Here is a 22,138-nt window from a genome sequence, read left to right on the forward strand (position 1 = left end):
TAAGTAGAAAAAAGATATATGACATTATCATAGTTTTTTCCTTTATGTTTTACTTAATAAAGAATGGACTTGTTTATTTGGAATCCGCATTTAGTTTACCGAAACTACTCTAAAATTTCATTATAACTATCTTTTTTTCACTTAGTATTACTTGTTTGCATCTCCCCACTGATGTTTAGGACTGCAACTGTTCAGTCTCTTATTGGCATATGTGCATACTGTGCGTATTGCCTCGATATAGTCTTATTTCACAAGCATAATTGAGACTCGAAGGTGCGTCCTGCTGACGAGTCCCAAATAGGACGAAACGCGCGTCCTGGATTCCACTATTAGTCACTATCCATCTTTGCTTACATATCTTTTTTTCGTTTTGACAAAGTGAAGGGTTCAAATTATACTTTATTTTTCCAGAAATATTTAACAAATAAATGTCACATAAATCTAAATATGTTAATTGTAAATATATTTGCAGAGAAACAAACCCCCCATTACTGATCATATAAATCTTGCTTAATATGAAACAATGTTTAATTTTGCTATATCGACTGAGTATGCGTACGTTCCCTGTTTAATATATATGACGTTATAAGACCGCCAATCAGAGAACAGTGAATTTATTGATCGCCCGATGATACACAAAAGCCGTATGAGCAGTCTTGAGTATTTATCAATCCTGCTTTCTGTTTAGCCCAACCAGTTAAGTACAGAACACCAATAACAGCCTCTGCAATATCAATCATTATTCTCAAACATATTGGGTTTATATATCAAACAATCTGACCACATCGTGCCATAAAATAGAAAATAACCTTTGTACAAGATTCAGCTAAATGTGGCTGTGAATAGGGGGAACAGTAATCCAATAGACTGGGGATAACTCAGGAATGGTAAATCGTATAATAATAGTTCGTAGGTCAAAATAAAGCTCATAATAAAAAGAACATGAATATGATTAGTTTAGTTACTTAACAATTATACAATAGGAAATATACATATCACATTAGTCCATATATAGTTCTCAAAGTTACCATTCATTAATCTCCACGGGATATAACAAATTCGCTTGGAAAAAAAAGAAACTGACAATAAAAAAGTTTACTATTCAGTGTTTCCACCCCTCCCTCCGCCAGAAACATTCTTCACTAAATATCATGTCTATGTACAAACCACAAACAAACTAAAGTTTTACATTGTTAAAATTTAATAAACATTCTTTTCCATAATAGGACGAAACAGCCATCCAGTGCTTCCAGGTTTTCCATGGTGGTCTAGCTCCAATTGGCTCATGATTTCAAATATGAAAAAGAATTATAATTGAAAATTTGTTTTTATACATTAAAATCAATCAACCGACATAAATGATTTAATATTAAAACGGAACTGGAAAGAAAAAAAAGTGGAAACAAAATACAAACTGTTGACTATTTAATATTTCATCCGAAGAAAAAAAAATTGATAAACATATTTTTCTTTTTATAAATGTAAAAAATATTTGATTGACATTTATTTGATAAATATGAAAATTTTCGATCATATTTTGCTCTATAATAAAATTTGTCCTTTCTTTTGTTTTTCTTTTTTTTTGGAAAATTCCAAACCCCAATGTTGATCAAGTGTGTAAATATTTCATATAGATGAAATCATGAGTAAATTAACGCTAGACCACCATGGAAAACCTGGAACCACTGGACGGCCGTTTCGTCCTATTGTGTGACACCTCAGCAATGCGTATCCACCGTCCCGCCTCGCGAGATTCGAACCTAGGACCTATCAGTCTCGCGAACGAGCACTTAACCGCTAGACCACTGATCTGGCCGGCATCCAACGGTGTTAATGTTTAACTTCAACCGATCCACGAAATTGAGTGACACATACACCATTGTCTTCAGTCAGTTGATATCTCACAACAGACATGGTTGCATTCCACTGGTTACTGCTTCTCACTAGAACTCCAGGAAATACCTCATGGATCCAGTCACTAGAGAGCATATGTTAATTATTAACAGAAAGGGTTTTCTAGGTTTTCCATAGTGGTCCAGCTTTAAGTGACTCATGATTTCAGCTATATAAAATTACTAAAATCTCCACAAAACCCCCCTTCTGTTCAAATATTTGTTAATCGATTCGAAGGAAAAAATATATTCCTTATCAGAAGTTTTTAAAATAACTGTCATTTAATGTAATTACATATTTTGTGGTAAGTTAAAAATAATGTAAAAAAAAGGTACAGTTTACAATCGAAATTAATTGATATTGACATCATAAGATTGAAACGATATTGATGTGTGTGCGGAGATGTGAAAATTTTTATTTGAACAGGCTAGCTTCAACTAGAAAATTACTATATGATTAGCACCAACTGTTCTGACTTAGTTTGTGACTTTCAGTCAGTGGATCACTCATGAATTCATCAAAAGTTAGCTATTATTTGTGAACTAATTCACTTACTTACGACTGTTACCCCTCGTGGAGGAGCATAAACCACTCATCAGCATTCTCCATCGACCTCAGTCCTGGATAATCCTTTCCACCTGTTTCCGTTTGCTGTTGATCCATTTGATGTCTTCCTCCAACTCTCAGATCAATGTATTCTTTGACTCTATTCTTTTTATTTCGTCTTCGGGATTCCAAGTTTGCGCTTGCTTCGAGATTCACTTTGATAAGTTTCTCAATATACATCTTATCCATGTTCAGTGTCTCCCTCTAATTTCCTGTTGAGATGCAAGCTGGTTTGTTCTCTCACACAGTACATTGATGCTAATGGTATTCGGTCAACGGACATTCTGTATCTTACACAGACAATTATTTATGAATACCTGTATCTTTTTGATGATGGTTGTGGTAGTTCTTCAGGTTTCAGCTCTATACACTGGAACTGTTCTGATGTTCGTATTGAGGATTCTGAATTTGAAGTTGGCTGACAGTTGTTTTGAGTTCCATATGTTCTTCAACTGTAGGAATCCTGTCTTTGCTTTTCCAGTCTTCGTCTTTACGTCTGCATCCGATCCTCCTTGTTCACTGATGCTGCTGTTGATAATTGTGAGATAGGACGACCAAGTCATTTATGAAGCCTAAGTCGTTTAGTTGCATTTAAGCTGTCTATTGTATTCCGTGTTTCGTCTCACATATCGAGGTCTTTATAATCCAGTCAACAACCAGAAGAAAGAGAACTATGTCGCTTGATTTATACTAACGAATATCATGTATAAAAAGCATCAACTTTATTATTCTAAGCGTTAGCGTCATAATTGTTTTTTATCAGAAAGGGGGTTTCGTGAAGATTGTTGTAATTTTATAGTTGGATTCATTAGTCGATTAGAGCTAGACACCCATGGGGAAAACCTGCAACCACTGCACACCCTCTTCGTCTACTGCTTCCAGGTTTTCCATATTGGTCTGGCTTTAATTGACTAATGAATTCAACTATAAAATTTTTTTTTTACTTAGAAATTACCAAAATCTATTATTGGACATTCATGAATCAATATGATTAGCAAACAATCGAAAATTCTGGCACTGCAGCTTTGTGCTTTTCAAATATTGTTTTCGATGAAACCAACTAAATTTGGATTTTATCGGTCCTCAGTTTCATTTTGCTAATCTCAAATCTATAACACTAAAATAGTACAGCTAGAAATATAATCGACCAAATTATGTTAACACAGAACACGTTTAATGTAAATATTGACCAGAACGGAAGCAAAGATATTCCAGACTTTGAATTCCTAATTTTACAATCTCAATGTTAACTCAAGTTTTTTAACCAGTTAATAAGCATTTACATGTAATTCCTTGAACCTTATGCATCAATGATAATTAAGACATCGATAACATTATTTAGTATTAGAGTAGAGATAGGATATGTAAGGATGGCTCGTTGGTAAACTCAAGGAAGCTTCAAGGAGCCCAGAAAGAGCCGAAGACATTCCATCCAAACACCGCTAGAGGAACATTCTAGAGTGTCGACCTGTAGCTTCCCTATTGGATGAATAAGAAGGGTCCCCAATGTGCCTTTTGGCTGTCCGAAATGATGATTTACTTTCAGCCAAAAACTATAAACACATGAGATTTTTTGTACTGTATTTGACACTATGTTGAGAATGACATTTCTACTTACTAGTTTTCTGTCTTCTCTTTTGCGACGTAGCGGGTTTGATCGTTCAAGTAGTCTAGTAGTACGCGGCATAGCAAGAATCTAAAGCTTTAGATATAACAGGATATAACATATTTAGCAAGATAACTAAACTAATATCTTACAGATTCAGTGCATAGTGAACAGACCTAGATTTTCAGTATTTTGATAATAAAAGAACAATTATTTTATTCAATGTGGTTGACAGATTCAAACTTGATATCTATAAAATTATAATCACAGAAAGCGCTTGACCATGCCCGGAAACAGATCATGAGTCGGTACGCCGTGCTATACATCCCTTTCAACTGTCGTTCAATAAAGACCAAACATTTCGCTAGATATCGATAGCCCTCCCCCACTCCTGAGTTCTGAATTGACTAGGTTGGTATACTTTGATTTAAAGGTGTTACCGGTAAAGACGTTTTCAAACTCCGAATAACTATGGCATCTTATAAATATATACATATGCTTAAGTTCATTTTAAAGAGTGTCTACAAGATATTCAAATTTTATTACCTATCTTTTGAGTACCTGCGGAAGATGAGATATTGTTATGCCTTTATATATTTGCGGTTCACAATATTTCAAATAAACACGATTTTATAGCTTTCTTGAGTATATAATTCGAACACGTCGTTTTCTACGGACTATATCTAACTGAAAGAAGATAACTTCAATCAACAAGTAACATTTTGTTTTCAAGTACAATAGACGAATTTAAAAATCTCTTTTAAACTACATACTAACTACACCAGTTTTTCACTACTAGTTTATTTGTTCTCCTAGATATAACGCAAACTGTGCGATTACTTTTGTATTGTAGACAGTTTGCATACTGATATTAAGTGTTTCAGATTTTTATTCACTACACAGAAGATATAAACCTACATGACTTTATGAGTAAACAACAAAATGCTATTACTAGTAGTCTGTTGAAATACTTAGCCTACTTCTTTCATTCGTGTATAACTATTATTACTACATCCCACATCTCTTTGATTTTAATTCACAATATACCAATATGATTCAGAAAAAGCTGTCAACACATCATAATGTTTAATACAATTAATCTACAGCATAGAAATCTTCTTCTTCAAACGTAAAGTGAAATACAAATCATTTTGAGCATAACTGGCTAGCAGTGGAATCCGGAACGCGAGTTTGGTCTTAACCACCATCCATCTTTGCTTTTGACTTAAGGCAATATTAAGACAATTCGTACACAATACACATATGCCAATAAAAGACTGACCAATTGTAGTGGATGAAGCGATGACGTTTGAAGCTTGCAGTGCTGGGTTCGAGCTCAAGAGTGGACATCACTCTAGGATGCAGACACATCCGGCTGACTAGTCGCAAACAGGACGAAACGCGCCTCCTGTATTCCACTGCTAACCATCATCTATCTTTGCTTGTAAACATATAGTATTCGACATTCAAGAATCTATTATACGTTTATTATATATATAAAGTATGTCTGAGAGAACATTTTTATCAATAAACATAAAATAATTCAAATCAAAGTGTAAATGTATTCTAATAATTGTATATAGATAATGCTTTCTAGTTATCATTATTTGTTAAAACATCATATGACTTTCATAGAGCATTGAAGTGATCCATTCACCGATAAGCATGGAACACTGAATACAGTTTTTATCAACACGAACAAATGATAAATCAAGTGTAAAGTTTGTTTTTATTCATGCAGACCACCATTTATCTAAATGAAAGCAAAACCTAACGTTTGCTTATAATTAGCATGACATGACAAAAGACAATAAATTAAATCAGAGCTGTTTACGTACAAAATCGATTTTTTTCTTTCATTTGCACGAAGTAACAAAATATAAGCTGAACACAACATGCTCCTATTTTGTATTCAGTCTTAGATGGTTTACCGCTTACATATTGATAGACCAAGGATGGTGATACTTAGTTCACAAATAAAGAAAACTGAATAGGTTGTTCCATAATTCAGTGTGACTTAACTTATGAACAGGATGAAATGCAAAGTGACAAATGAAGAAGAAACGGAATTAAAAAAAGCATGATCGATAAGGAAGAAGGGTAGACTCGTTTGGCTAAGAAAAACAGTCTTTGGAGAAAAATAAATGACAGAATCTAGGTATCATTACCAAGTTTTGATTTGATAACTTTGAATAAATTGAACATTGGGTAGATTGTTAAAAATAAATAATACATTTGTAATATCCCAATGAGTAGAAAAAATTAGATTTTCTGGCGTTTCGTGACCAAGTGTAAGTCACTTCTTCAGAGAATAAGTAACCGAAATGACAGATTCTGTTTGTAATGGACAACTAGTTTTGAGGCATGTTATAAACTAGATTGAAATAAAACTTTAAATTTGTGAAGCTTGTTTGGTATGAAATTAAAATACTACTTTGAATAGTGAAGTTATGGTTACTTTTTTATTGAGTATGCCGCTAAATTTTTTTCTTTCTTAAAATATTGCTTGAACTCGAGGCTAGCGAACTTTACCACTTAACCCCATATTGAGGGTATTCCAATTCATAACTAATTGTTTCTAGGGTTAATAAATTATGTTTTTCTGATCTTACTGAAATTTTAATGAAATCGTTATAAAAAGGTGTTATACTTCCGTATCTATTTTAGATTCAAACTAGCTGGAACTTGTAGTTATTTTGATTTTCATTTATAGACTGCCATTTACACAATGTCTAGAATGAAGTACAAAATTCAACCTACCATTGGTTAGAAAATTGTCCAATACATCGAATCCTTCATAATTTACCTAAACAAATAAAAGGTCGATCAAATCATAAATAACAGATCAATCGAGGTTTCTTAATTGTGTGCATCTTTTCCATTACTCATAATTTAACAATAGTGATCTCATTTGGTCATAATGTTACTAAATAATACCTGTCATATATTTTTTTTAGGTAATATTTGTTATTATAGGTCCAGCAAAGGAAAGCATTACTGAACCATATACTTGTCAATCGCAGTTAGCTAGTCAGCTAAGACATAGGATCAGGCACATATATGCATCGGTCCAAGTTAACACACCTCATTAGCAGGTTATATGTATATATATAAATACCTTAGTAAAACCTCTGTATTTATCCCTCATTCATTTTGTTAGTCACATATGTAAATGGTCTTTTTTACTTAAAAAATAAATTCTTACTAAACAGAGAAGCGTTTGTCATCAGGTAATTGAGTAATTTTAACAACTAACCCATACAGTATTTACGATATTTATTATATAATGTAACTATTTTTACTCTCTCGCAGTTGCTGCTAATTCAGTCTTTGCTGGCAGATAAGCTTCAAAAACCGATACTTTAAATATATAAGTCAGAGTTAAGATCAGTGCTATGACCTAACTCAATTGGCAATGGATTCATATAGACGTTTTAGGATTATTATCTTATTTTTCCATAAAGTCCACAATTTTTCGAAGCAAATGTGAATATCAGCAGGGCAGAAATCCTTAAATGAACATAATGTTCATATCATGTAGCAACAAACTGATAAGCCTCTGTTGTAAGTACGATTTTAAACAGAGATCCACAATGTAAATTGGTAACTTGCTTGAATATCTGGGCTACCTGTTCCTGTCATCTGAATATTTCAACACGTTATCTATTTGTTTTTTGTTTGCTTTAACATATCATTATGTCTATTATATCGCATAACCTATTCAGGTGAGTTTATGAAAAGTTTACGATGTTTCTCTGTGCAAGTTACAAAAAAATACAATTAGAGACATCTTGGTGACTGGTAATATGTATTATTCATACATTAATTTATACTTAGACAATTAAAAGATACTGTCTTGCACTGATGCAAATTCTTATATTCTGACCTCAAATTTTGATGGAGTTTTGTTCTCTGAGCTGGATAGTTTGGTCGTAGAGCTTTCATCGTCCTTCTGAACGACATCATCAGCACAAACTTCGGGTAGAAGTGAAGTGTTTAACCTCAAATTTTTCTATCGACTATGAAAATAAAGTACATTTTCTTGATTTTGTTGTGATTATTTGAAACGTTAGAATATACACTTAATGAGATCAAATAAATATGTCACTATTCACGTGTACTATTAAAGATTTTTATTTGATTACACAATTTCTTATGTTGCTCAGGTACCAGAGACATCGTTCATACACCTCACTTAAAATATTTTGTTGTAAGTAAGAGATTGTTTTTTTTATCAGCTATCTGTCTATACCACAATTGATGGTTAAATGTTGAATGTTAAAATCAATTAAATCAAGCCTCATAATAATCATATATGAATCTAATATATATTTATATACTAAAAGATCAATTGTCTAATATTAAAATTACTTAGAACAAGATTTTACACAGAGAAATTACAAAACTGAATTAAATGCCCTGGTACTGCCGCGAGTGGGGAGAGTCCGCTCTCCCTCTCGAAATGCCTTCACATAGCCACGCGTATATAGCCTCTGTCAAGGAAGTCCTACTCACTGCCTTCTTGTGGTAAGGGTGTTTTTTACGAAATTGAGAGGACGAAAAGCGGATGTCCGGCGCTTTAACCGGGTTGGTGGACACGGAAAGTCCACCTGGGGGAGTTGGAAAACCCTAATTCCAAACCAATGGTGTGCATGGGCTCCAGTATGCTGAGGGGTCAAATGACGTATAAATCAGTCGTTGTTCACCGGCTACCATGGGACTGCATCTTCTTACGATGCTCCACTGCTTTATTGACTAGACCTTTGGGTCAAACGCTTCAGGTGTGGCCCCCTAGGAAAACCACCTGCTTCAGTTTCGGCACCTGGGTAGTATCACAGCCCTCACACAAACCAAATGAGATTTGTGTGGCACATATGTATCTGGTGCCCCTTTGTACCAATATTTATGTATTTAAATAAATAAATATATATAATTTTGACATTATTGTTTGTATTATTTAAGAAATATTATTAAGCGAAGTATAACAGTTTATTGTTGGTAGTTTTATATATATTATAATTCTACCAATAATTAACCTCTTGTGAAGGGATAGAATCATTTATTTTCACATTTCTTCTATAGTCTGGGGTAAAAACTATTTAAAACGTTGGTTGACTATTATAAGTCAAACAGTTACATAAGCTTGACATTATAAGATTGTTTCAAAATGTAAAACTAATGGAAGTCATAATTATAAGACATAATGTTATATAATACATTGTACAATAACTTTCAAAGTAATGACAAATGTAAATGGAAATTCCTCCATACACCAGAATGAAATAACGTCATATATGTCAAATAATAAAATATTGTAAGATATAATATCATGATAGATAACATTCAACACACTTTTTTTCTAGTTTCTATTGATTATGTTAACAAATATAAATGTCACTATATTGAATACTTACTTACTTATGCCTGTCACCCCTCGTGGAGTAGCATAGGCCACTCATCAGCATTCTTCATCCAACCCTGTCCTGGGCAATCCTCTCCAGTTCCTTACAGTTAACATTCATCCTTTTCATATCTGCTTCTATTTCCCGGCGCAATGTGTTCTTTGGCCTTCCTCTTTTCCGCTTCTCTTCACCGTTCCAAGTTAGGGATAACCTCGTGATACAGTTTGGTGATTTCCTCTACGTATGTCCTATCCACTTCCAACGTCTTTTCTTAGTTTCCTCTTCATCTGGAAGCTGGTTTGTCCTCTCCCATAAAACGCTGTTGCTGATAGTATCCGAACAGTGAATGTTGAGTATTTTTGCGTAAACAAAAAACTGGATAGGTAGTTGCAAATATTAGTTTTACACAGAAATTTGTTAGTTTATAATATAATCATCAGATAATACAGAAACACTTCCAACTTTCTATTTTTTTAAAATTCCAACCAATAAAATTCGTTCATAGAGAAAATATCAGTGAAAAGAATAGTACTGTCAGGCCTGTCATACAAATAGCTTTGTTTTTTAATAGTTGAGATCATAAATCAATTGAAGCTAGACCACCATTTAAAACCTAGAAGCACTGGATTGTGGATGCGCACTGCCAAGGGGTCCCATAATAGGACGAAACATCCGTCCAGTGCTTCCAGGTTTTCCATGGTGGTCTAGCGTCAATGGATTCATGATCTCAACTATTAAAATTACTATAATATCTACAAAACCCATTCTGATATTAAATAGCTTTGTATTGTACCCAATATACATCAATAAACTTAATATAGTAACAAAAATCAATTATTTTGTTAAAATCAACCTTTTTCGAATAACTAATTAATGTAATCATACAGTTACTAATGAAAGCTCAAAATGACCTTAATTATATGACCATTATTAAATTTATTATTATTATTATCAGTGTACACTCACCAAAAAAAATCAACATTTGCATCAGATATATCTGATGCTTTTATTGAATTTCAATAAGTTCGCTTCTCTCACAAACGTCCGGGAAAATATAGTAACATAACTATCTATCGTTTAAAAGAAAGATAATTTATCAATTTTTAGACTAGTAAGTTGAATTTATCAATGGATTACAGAATAGGAATTTGAATTACTCGAAAGGACTTTTACTTATTTAGCCATCCTTTTGATTAACTAAAAGTTACTTATAAACAAACACAAGGATATATACAATATTAATGAAATGGGATACTACAAAATGACTTAAAAATATAGATTTTTTTGATAGTTTGAATCATAAGTCAATTAAAGCTCGACCATCACGGAAAACATGGAGGCACTGGACGGCTGTTCTATCCTATTGTGCGACTCCTCAGCAGTGCGCATCCACGATCCCGCCTCATGAGATTCGAACCTAGGACTTACAAGTCTCGCGCGCGAGCGCTTAACCACTAGATCACTGAGCGGGCCGGCATTCAACGATGTTAATATCTAACTTTAATCGATTCACGAAATTGAGCGACACATTCACCATTGTCTTCAGTGAGTTACTATCTCACAACACACACGATTGAACTCCACTGGTTACTGCTTCTCACTAGAACTCCAAGAAATACTTCTTGAAACCAGACCTTAGTGACTATATGTTGAATAATATCAGAAAGGGTTTTCTAGGTTTTCCATGGTGGTCTAGCTTTAATTGACTCATGATCTCAACTATTAAAATTACTACAATATCCAGAAAAACCCTTTCAAATATAGATTTATTTAATATCAAAAGTAAATGAAAATATATTACATATCAGTACATAGGCTCTTGTAGAGTTACTATAAATTAATCGTAGGTTAGATTTTGAAGTTAATTGAGTAAAACTAGTAATAAATTGAACCATATTGTTAATAACTTATTCAATGGTATTCAAATAACACGGTGGACTTTAATTTAAATGAGCTCTAACTGTATTGCACTGGATTGACGTGGGAAACCCAAAGTCTTATGTCATTTGCCTTAGTATACTTAAATCGTGAAATTCAAAATTTCACGACAATAATGATCGAGTTACATATGTAGTTCCCCTCTTACATTGACAATAAACAAAATTTCATTATACATTTCCTGTTAAAAGTTTATAAGTTTCATAAAAGTAAGGACGTCAACATTACCTCAAAACCTTCATTCTTTACACTTTCCCTCTCTAAAAATAACCTAATTTACTATTTGAAACACGTTGTCATGTTTAAATCAAATGGTCAACCCGATAACAATATGCAAAACACTTGAATTGATTTGATTCTTTCAGTAAGTAGGCGTTAAGTTTACGTTGTTCAGTTGTAAATCATTCTTCTAAAAGAAGCACGTAGCTCAAGAAGCTCTCTAGTATCATATTTATTTGTAACCTAATTGTTATAATTTCTCTTATTACGACCCAGCTATTTTTATTGTTTAGTATTCTTGGACACCAATGCACTCGACAAGTCCCCAAATCAGGACACGGTTGAACAGGGAAGAAATTATATTCCGAATAACAAGGAAAGATGGAAGCAAGGAGCGCAATAAAAAATACGTTGGTAAATTTGTAGTTTTTACATGAGAAGATTCTAGAGTCTTCTGCAAGCATCGACTAGAGCCGATTGGATAAGAATTAACCAATTGGCGTTTGAAGCGAAAGGTACCGGGTTCGAGTCACAGAGTGAACATCAATTCTAAGATGCAGGTACATCCGGCTGACGAGTCACAAATAGGACGAAACGTCCTGGATTCTACTGCTAGCCACTATCCATCTTTGCTTAAAAGACATTTTATCATTAAAACCTTTATAACGCTTACATCAATGCATGTGGATAACTGTGAACATACATTCTACTGAAAAAAATATTAAAGTCGTGGATAGGGAAAATACTGAGAACACCAGTGAATTTTTAGAACCTAGTAACACAAGTCAATTAGCAACCGAAAAACTCATTGAAATCGATCCAATCTATCAACCAGTCAGGTAAATTATAGGTTTATGTACAAGACCAAGAATCAAATCAAAGAGAGATAAAATCAAAATAAGGAGGCAGATAATGACCGGTTACAGATCGACAATAACTAATCATTATCGGGATTAAAGGACAAGCTGAGAGTCATAAGTGGAGAAATTCGGATACTTCATTTTCCCCTGAAGTTTGTACTGATGTTGTTTAGAAAACAATAAAAGCTCCATGACCAAACCCTTCAGACCAAAGAAAAAAATTCCACCAAAATCATTCACCAGAGCTACAATTCCTCTCCACCATCTCAAAATCATAAAAACACAACACAAACTTTTATAGTAATTTGGAGAATGCTGAACATTCGAAAACTAAGTAATTTTTATTGACGTTATATTGCGACTACCACCTAAATCCAGAACTCACGTTTTATCTTCATGGAGACTAGTTATTTCAATCTATTTAAATTTCTGTGTTGACTTTCACAGTAAAACTCGAATCAAGAATCCCTCGTTTTAAACTCCATTATGTTATCTTCTCAGCAACTAAGTCCAAATAGCTACCGACATATTCAACGGACATTAAGTTATGTGAATATATTTGAATTTGTTTGAGTTGTTTACTAAAACCTGTAATTCAAAGTTTGATAAGTCTTGTTGATTGAACGCTATACACGGATCCTTAGTCTTGTACCCCCAAGCTAGAACTACACAGCGACTTGAACACGAGAGAAAAGGCACCAAATATACGGGAAGCAGTTTACTCCATGGGTTCATTTATGTACAGAAAATATAGGGTTTTTATAGTATTTTGAATGACCTTGGGTTTTCCTGAAAATTCTAGAATACTACTAAACATAGTAGCAGTGTAGTAATCAGTCAATCAGAACCTTAACATGTGACTTTTCATTTTTGCGATGTTTCTAGCGAAACGTCTAATCAAACGCTGATTGGATAAAATGCTTCTTAATGTTTCCTGAGCTTGTCATGTCCAATGCGAGAAATTTGCAGGATCATCCCAACAATGTTAACATTGAGAAAATCCAGTTAGGTTATACATTTACAATTAGAGACAAATTAAACAGTCCTTAATATGAGGAACAGGAGAACTCAAACGTTTATATATGTAAGAAGAGTTCGTTTAAAGGCTGGTTTTCGTTATGTCATGATAACTTTTAAAACAAGTATATTGATAAAGGATTCTCTTCTACAGTGTTTAACTTTATTGTTTCTAAATGTGATATGATTACTAAAAAATGCTATTTTCACACTCAACTGCTTTGTGAGACAATTAACGTTTATTTGATGTATTTCTAGGAAATTATCACGTAGCTTACAAACTGACTATTAGATGTCTGTAAAGAAACATACTTTATTAGCAAATGGTGTTTATTGCTATATTCATTTCCAATCATTCAGGTAACAATCTACACTCTTAATGTGTAACATTTAACTTTTACAGTTCATCAAAATGGACAACTGATTTCGTACCACAATTCATTTCTACAATAATTCGCAGCATGATATCATTATTCACGCTGGTGACGTTCTGAAAATCCAGTGTTTGTACAATATTTTGAAGTAATTCTACTTGATTAAGCCTGTTACTTCTCTTGAGAGTATAGGTCGCCTGTAGCCTTTTGGGTACTGCCGGTCGCAAGCTCGGGTAAAAGAGGAGGGTTGGGTATGGGGTCAGCAACCTCATCTCGTAGATAAAAACTTTGGAAAATAAACGCTTAACAGAAAAAGTCATTTAAACTATCTAAACTATGCCCTGGGAGTTAGAGGATCCCCGTTTTTAGAAAGTTATGATGCCTCACGGTGAAATTCGAGATTCTCCGAAAGTCACGAGGCTGATGTCCCTTCTGACAACCAGAGCAACAATTTACATAAGTAAATTGAATGTCCGAACAATGTGGGAGACCAGGAAGACCATTCAAATAGCAACGGAAATGAGGAGATATAAATTGTCAGTTCTTAGAATGTGTGATACCCATTGGGATCGAGCTGAATAGAAAAGGTTAGATTCTAGTGAAGTGCTGTTGTATTCTGGTCATGAAGAAAAAATTATTCGCACACACATGGAGTTGCACTGATGCTGTTCAAAGAAGCACGTAATGCACTTACAGGGTGGGAATCTCACCTATCCAAAATCATCAAAGTATTCTTCAAAACAAAGAAGGAGGGAATCACAATGAATGTTAACCAGTGTTATGCACTCACCAATGATAGCAACGACGACGATAAAGATCATTTCTATGAGGTTACAGTCGATCGTAGAGAAGTGTTCAGCAAAAAATCTGACCATCCTGATAGGAGACCTAAACACAAAAATTGGAATGGAAAACAGCGGGTACCAAAATATCATGGAACGACATCGAGTGACTGAGAGAAAGGAACGAGAATAGTGACAGATTTGGAAATTTATGTGCATTTAGCAAAATATTTATAGGCTGCATATATTTCCCCACAAACGCACATACAAAGCTATATGGGTCTCAGCTGATCACACTACGAAGAACCAGATAGATCATATTTGTATCACTAAAATATTCAGAAGGTCAACAAAAGACATGAGAACTAGGAGAGAAGCTGACATAGCTTCTGGTTACCATCTATCTGATGGTTGCCAAGATGGAAATGAAGCTAAAGAAGCATAATAAGCAAACTTATCTCTAATGCTGTATATATATTATTAAACAACTTTAGTATATTCGCCATATATTTCATGTAGAAAACGTTTATAGTAAACACTAAAACATTTATTTGTGATACATTTGTTTATACTTTCTTTCCTCAACAATGTACTTGTATGATCCTAAATATTTTGTTTACATGTACTTTGGGTTTATAACTCAATTAAACTTTATGAGCCTATTGATTAGGCTGTCCAGTGTTTTTAGTTAGGCTTTTGTTAGTTGGTTAAACTTGATTACCCATATGCATTTGATATAGAATTATTTATTTATTTCGGATTAGTTTTATTTCAACCATATTAGCTATCTAACTCTGCCTTTAGCTCTTCTAGAGTTACTACCGGTCCCAAGCCCGGGTAAAGGAGGAGGGTTGGGCATGGGGTTAGCGACCCCATCCCGTAGAAAAAGTAACTCGCTAAAAAACGCTATCCAGAAAAAGTAATTCAAACCATTTAAATTCTGCCCTGGGAGTTGAAGGAATAAGCAGATATGAAAAGGTTGAATAACAACTGGAAAGAACTGGAAAGGATTGCCCAGGACAGTGTTTGATGGAGAATGCTGGTGGGCGGCCTATGCTCCTCCACGAGGGGTAACAGGTGTAACCCGACCTGATCATATTAGCTATCTACATAGCTACTTTTTGTAATAACATGTTTCAAGCTGAAATAACACTGAAGGATACAGTTTCTGAAACTTTTAATATTTTTAACATTACAAACTACAAATACAAGTGTAAATACATGATAGTGTTAGTTGTATTACTTACCCTGAATTTCTTCTAAATCACTACGCTAGTGATAGTAGATATTATTTTGTTCATTAAATCTAATTTCGGATTTATAACATTTAAAGTATAAGGAGTATGGATTTATTTAAAAGCGAATTTCCACTTTTTACGATGCGTGTTTGACTGCTTCCTTTAATTACTATTTTTATCACTTTCATACTTAGAACTGTCAATTATGACTTCTTCATGAAGATGATTTAAATTTTATTCGCGTTATTAGATTAGTAGATGTATTGTGGGATAGTAATGTGAAACGAGATCATGAGTAGGAAGAATGTGTTCATTGCGAAAAGTTACAAAGTATTTACGTAATCCATGTACATAGCCTTCAATCAATCATTTACTTATTTGGTGTTTTCTACCAAATGAACTGTCTCATCACCTGTTCTTTAAGTATTCTGCCAATGCTGTGCTTTTGGTGTACTGGAACTGTTTAGAATTATTGCAATTTTGATACCACATTCAGTTACATACTATTTACAAACATCCTTATGAGTAGCGTTCACTGTACTGGGAAGAAAAACCAACGCTTGTTCATTTAGCATAAACTGTTCAGTGGTTGTGACTTAAATGAACCGAGCAGGAAATTCCTCTTTTTCAGTAAACCTAAGCACACTTCTTTTTTACTTGTAGATGGATTTGCAGAACATACGTTGATAATAATTATAGTAACATACTTCATTGTTAACAACTACTAAAGTATGATTACCTTTGCTTTCTTGTCTGTTATTTAACATGCTTGAATTGTTTATCCTTTTTTTAAGGAGTATATTTTATCATATATCTCCGTTGAACTGTTTATTACGGTCTTAATTCAAGTTAACTTAACTATTTAAGAAAATATTTATTGATTATGCTGAAAACAATTATGGGGAAAATGTGCATAAGATTTCTTTTAAAAATAATGACCGAAAACGGAAAGCAAATACCGACTAGTGTCTTTATATGTTAAGATTTTCATAAATTCATAATTGGTCAAATAATGGTAAAGGGATATTCAGTTTAAATTACAACCTATTAAGATCCTTTTAAGAGAGCAATAATGAAGATGCTGTCTTCTAAATGATAGATGGAACCATGTGTATAAAATCCTTTCACTAAAGCAGTACATGTAATAATTATTATTGTTAGCTTTATTCAATAACCTATTTTAGTACGATATAGAATTCTCAGCACAAATTATTTCAACAAGATTCCGTTTCTTACTTCTTGGTCGATCCTGACCAAAAATATTGAGTGATCATCAGCTAGAAGTTAGCAGTCCAGTTAATCAACATCTAAATAATGTACATTCTTTTCACTGTATAATTCCAGCAACCACGATATCTCTGATTGGGTCTTTATAAATTGTACAACGAAATCTTGTACACTTTTCATAAACGCACCTGAATAGGTTATGCGATTGATAGCCATAGTGATATATTAAAACAGACAAAATTAGATAAGTTGTTGAAATATCTAAATGGCGGGAACAGGCAGCTCAGATGTTTAAGCAGGCTGCCATACACATATATATAGGACTGTTGTTTAAGCAGAAATGTAGACTGGTTAAAACTATGAAGTGTTTTACTGTTTCACTACCTTATTAACATTTTTTTTATTTTTAAATTCTGTATATTTAAATTAATTAAAATACATCTATGACTTTAAATTCAGATTAATCTTACTGATCAAAGAAATTTTAACAAAGAAACTTGGGTATTCAACTATTTAATAATTTAGTTTATTGAATGTAATAACAAAAATAAGAAACTATGCTTAGTTCATGCTGTATTAAATAAACTAGCCTTTTTCTACCTGAAACTTTGTACCAGAAATAGTTTACTGAATCATTCATAACAAACTGATGAGATTGAAACAAACAAGTTTTTATCAGGCGTTTTGTGTGGAGATTTCAATATTTTCATAGTTGAGATCATGAATCAATTGAAGACGAAACAGCCGTCCAGTGCTTTCACGTTTTCCTTGGTGGTCTAGCTTCAATTGACTCATGCTCTCAAATATGAAAAAACAAAGTTTTTCTTTATAGGTATCAATGTCAAGATTAAACTTAATAAATTCAAATAAATTGAGCATTGGGTGGAAAGTTAATAATGAATATATTTTTTGTTACTTCCCAATAAGTAGAAAACTTGTATTTCTGATGTTTGATGATTTAATGTAAGCCATTTCTTCAGAATATACATTACAATTTAAGTTTATACGGTTATTTATTTACTCTGAAGAGGCGATTTACACTAAGTCACGAAACGTCAGAAATACAATTTTTCTACTCATTGAAACATAACAAAAAATTATGGTTATTATTACGTTTATCCTTATTCTTTTCATTGACATGATTTCATTAAATAAATTTTAGTTTATTATTACCATTATATTTTAGCGAGTTGGTTTTCTACGGGATGGGGTCGCTAACCCCATGCCCAACACTCCTCCTTTACCCGGGCTTGGGATCGCCAGTAGCCATCGGAGGAGCTACAGGCGGAGTTACCATTATATAGTAGAAAACGTTTTCTTCTATAACATTTCAATTATGAATTCATTTACATGTAAATAATAAATGCTTCATAATAGTTTATGATGAAAAGTTCCGGTTAGTACATACGTTTTTTTATTTTTATTTCTTCATCACTCTTTACGCTCTAATATAGAAGAAATAAAATACATTTGAAAATCATGACCTGCTTTAACTCGATCGCTCACAAATTTACTTCTGAAATCCATCTAAAAATCAGTCATTCGTTAACAAATCATTAAATCTATTCCTAAAAGGAATTATTAAGACCAGCTTTCTGATTGTGATTGCTCAGGTATTTCGCTTCAAACTAATACACGTTTAATAACCATAATTTTAAATTTCCTTTAAGCGTTTCGTGTCAAAAGATTTTGTATCGGGCGATAAAGAACTTGAAATATATGGTTTTAATATAATAAAACGTTGACTATATCCTCTATGTTTATTATGACCAAATTGTTACACTTAGTTTCGACCATGAATTAATCAATTTTCTTTACTATTAATCATATTTTAAAACCTATTAACTTAATTTCACAATACCATTTCTTATGAAAGCCTATATGTAAATGTTCAGTGTTGATCTACATTCCAGTTAGCTTAATTATTTGTATTTTAGTTTTTCTCTCTGTATATATACATATATGCTTCATTTCTGATAAATGGATTTTTCAACTGAAAATGATTTATAAGCAAAGATGGATCGTAGCTAGCAATAGAAACCAGGACGCGCGTTTCATCCTATTTGGGACTTGTCAGCTGGATGTACCTGCATCTCAGAGTTTTTGTTCACTCTGGGACTCGAACCCAGTCCTTTCGCTTCAAACGCAATTGCGTTATCCACTCAGCTACTGAGTCCTGATAGCCACTTGCCTGTGCAACGGGATGAAGTTTGAATTCACTTGGTATTGTTTGTTTGAAGATTCAAATGATTTAGTTGAAACATACAACCCTGTCCTGGGCAATCCTTGCCAGTTCTTTCCAGTTAACATTCATCCTTTTCATATCTGCTTCTATTTCCCAAAGTAATGTGTTATTTGGTCTTCTACTTTTCTGCTTCCCTTCACAATTCCAAGTTAGGGATAACCTCGTGATGTAGTTTGATTATTTCCTCAATGTATGTCCTATCCACTTCCAACGTTATTTCCTGATTTTCTCTTCAGCTGAAAGCTGGTTTGTCCTCTCCCATAAAACGCTGTTGCTGATAGTATCCAGCTAGTGAATGTTGAGTATCTCCTGTAGACAACTATTTATAAATACTTGTACCTTTTTGATGATGTATGTAGTAGTTCTCCACGTTTCAGCTCTGCACAGTAGAACTGTCTTGATGTTCGTATTAAAGATTCTCACTTTGAAGTTAGTTGAGAGTTGTTTTGAGTTTCTTGTGTTCTTTAATTGTACGAATGTAGTCCTTGCTTTGTCGATCCTAGCCTTTACAACTGCATCAGATCCTCCTTGTCCATCGATGATGCTTCCCATCTTAACATATTTGCAAGCTAAATATTAGTAAAACTCTCTAATATATATTCACTCACTTATTTGGCAACTAAAAAACAAGCCATAGTTAATAACTGACAATAATGACTTGTTCAGAGTGTTTATATTTCCTCGTTCCAAAATTAGCTCGGAATTTCCAGTTTTTTTTTCTTATTGAAACTGAAGGTTACATTTAAGTGGGTCATCGTCTACATTATCTATCCTAATGTAGTTCTGTTTATCGACAAATTTTCTCAATCAAGATAATTATCAGTAATTCGTGATTTGCTTATGTATAATTTGAAATGTATATATGTATTAGCAGTAATCATAAGAAAATTAATTACTCATTTGAACATCTGATCTAATTTATGAAAAAAAGACAAAGATAAATTGAAGAAATATTGTTTTACATAATGCCTAAAAACATGATAGCTATGATACTTACTTACTTATTCACGTCTATAAATCCTCGCAAAGGAGCATAGGCTGCCCACCAGCGCTCTCTATCGAACTCTGTCCCGGACAATCATTTCCAGTTCCTTCCTTTTGATGTCTGCTTTCGATTCTCAACACAGTGTGTTCTTTGGCGGTGTTAACTGTAATACTATTAACAAAACAAATTATTTTGATCCTATAGTAAAAGAATGATATTTATAATACTCTATTGAGTTACAGCATGCACCAATCGAATTACACTTCACGGAGAAGCTTTGGAGGATATGAAAACCTTTACATATCTGGGCAGCACCATTGATGAACATGGTGGATCTGATGCAAATGCGAAGTCGCAGATCGGCAAAGCCACAGCGACATTTCTACAATTAAAGAACGTCTAAAACTCAAAACAACTCAACGAACATCAAGATCAGAATTTTCAATACGAATGTCAAGATAGTTCTACTGTATTTGGCGGAAACCTGGAGAACTACAAAAGCCATCATCCAGAAGATACAGATGTTTATTGACAGTTGTTTACGCAAAATACTTCGGATCCGTTGACCAGATACTATCAGCAACAACCTACTGTGGGAAAAAACAAACCAGATTCCGATGGAGGAAGAAATCAGGAAGAAGTGCTGGAAGTGGATAGGGCACATTTTGAGGAAATCACCCAAGTGAGTCACAAGGCAAGTTCTCACATGGAATCCTGAAGGTCAAAGGAGAAGAGGAAGATCAAAGAACACATTACGCCGAGACTTGGAGACAGACATGAGAAAAATGTAAAAACGTTGGATAGAACGAGAAAGGAAGGCCCAGGACAGAGTGGGTTGGAGAATGCTGGTCGGCCGCCTTTGCTCCATTGGGAGTAACAGGCGTAAGCAAGTAAGTAATTAAGTACTCTATTGAGTAGAAAATTGCATTTCCAAAATATTACCGTATGGTATAAATGATTTCTCCAGAGAGTAAATGAAATTTAATGTTTTGAATTTTACAATAAGACGGGATGACATTGGTTCATTTTTTGCGCTCATATTAAGTATCATCATCATCATCAGAATTTAAAGATTTTTATTCACTAAATTTAGATAATACAACATGAAAATGTTTACTCTTTGTTTTAATCATTTTGATATTAAAAGAAAGTAATTCATTATCAAACATTGAATGAAATACAGGAAACATGGATACAGTTTAGATTTTATCCCGAAAAAGTAACTGTAATATCCCTAATGATAATTATTTTCGGATAATCGTAATCAATCATATATGAGTTTCATTAGAACATTGTCCAGAAGTTAGACTGGTTTCAATTACATGAATATAAATATTTTTTCTATTACAATTAGCAAACCATTGTTGAATTTTCATGGTTGAAAGTGTGAGTCAATTGGAGCTAGACCACCAGGAAAAACCTGGAAGCATTGGACGGCCGTTTCGTCCATTTTTGAGACTCCTCAGCAGTATGCATCCACGATCCTGCCTCGTGAGATTCGAACCCAGGACCTACCAGATTCGCTTGTGAGCGCTTAACAACTAGACCACTGAGTAGGTCGTAATCCAACAGTGTTGATGTCTAACTTCAACCAATCCACGAGTTTGAGCAACCGTTCACCAGTTGTCTTCAGTGAGTTACTATCTCACAACAGACCTGGTTTGAACTCCACTGGTCACTGCTTCTCACTAGAACTCCTAGATTTACCTCTCGAAGTCAGTCACTAGTGAGCATATGATTATTATT

At 33.6% G+C, this 22,138-nt stretch overlaps 1 non-coding gene across 1 annotated transcript; it reads right to left on the minus strand.

Moving 5' to 3' along the window:
- Positions 1–19,268: 19,268 nt before the first annotated feature.
- On the minus strand, positions 19,269–19,334 carry Smp_tRNA_01842_Gln_TTG.1.1. The gene has a single exon. It is a non-coding gene (tRNA).
- Between the last annotated feature and the right edge of the window lie 2,804 nt (positions 19,335–22,138).

The sequence above is a fragment of the Schistosoma mansoni genome (genome assembly GCF_000237925.1).
Source record: "Schistosoma mansoni, WGS project CABG00000000 data, supercontig 0049, strain Puerto Rico, whole genome shotgun sequence".
Classification (NCBI taxonomy): Eukaryota; Metazoa; Platyhelminthes; class Trematoda; order Strigeidida; family Schistosomatidae; genus Schistosoma; species Schistosoma mansoni.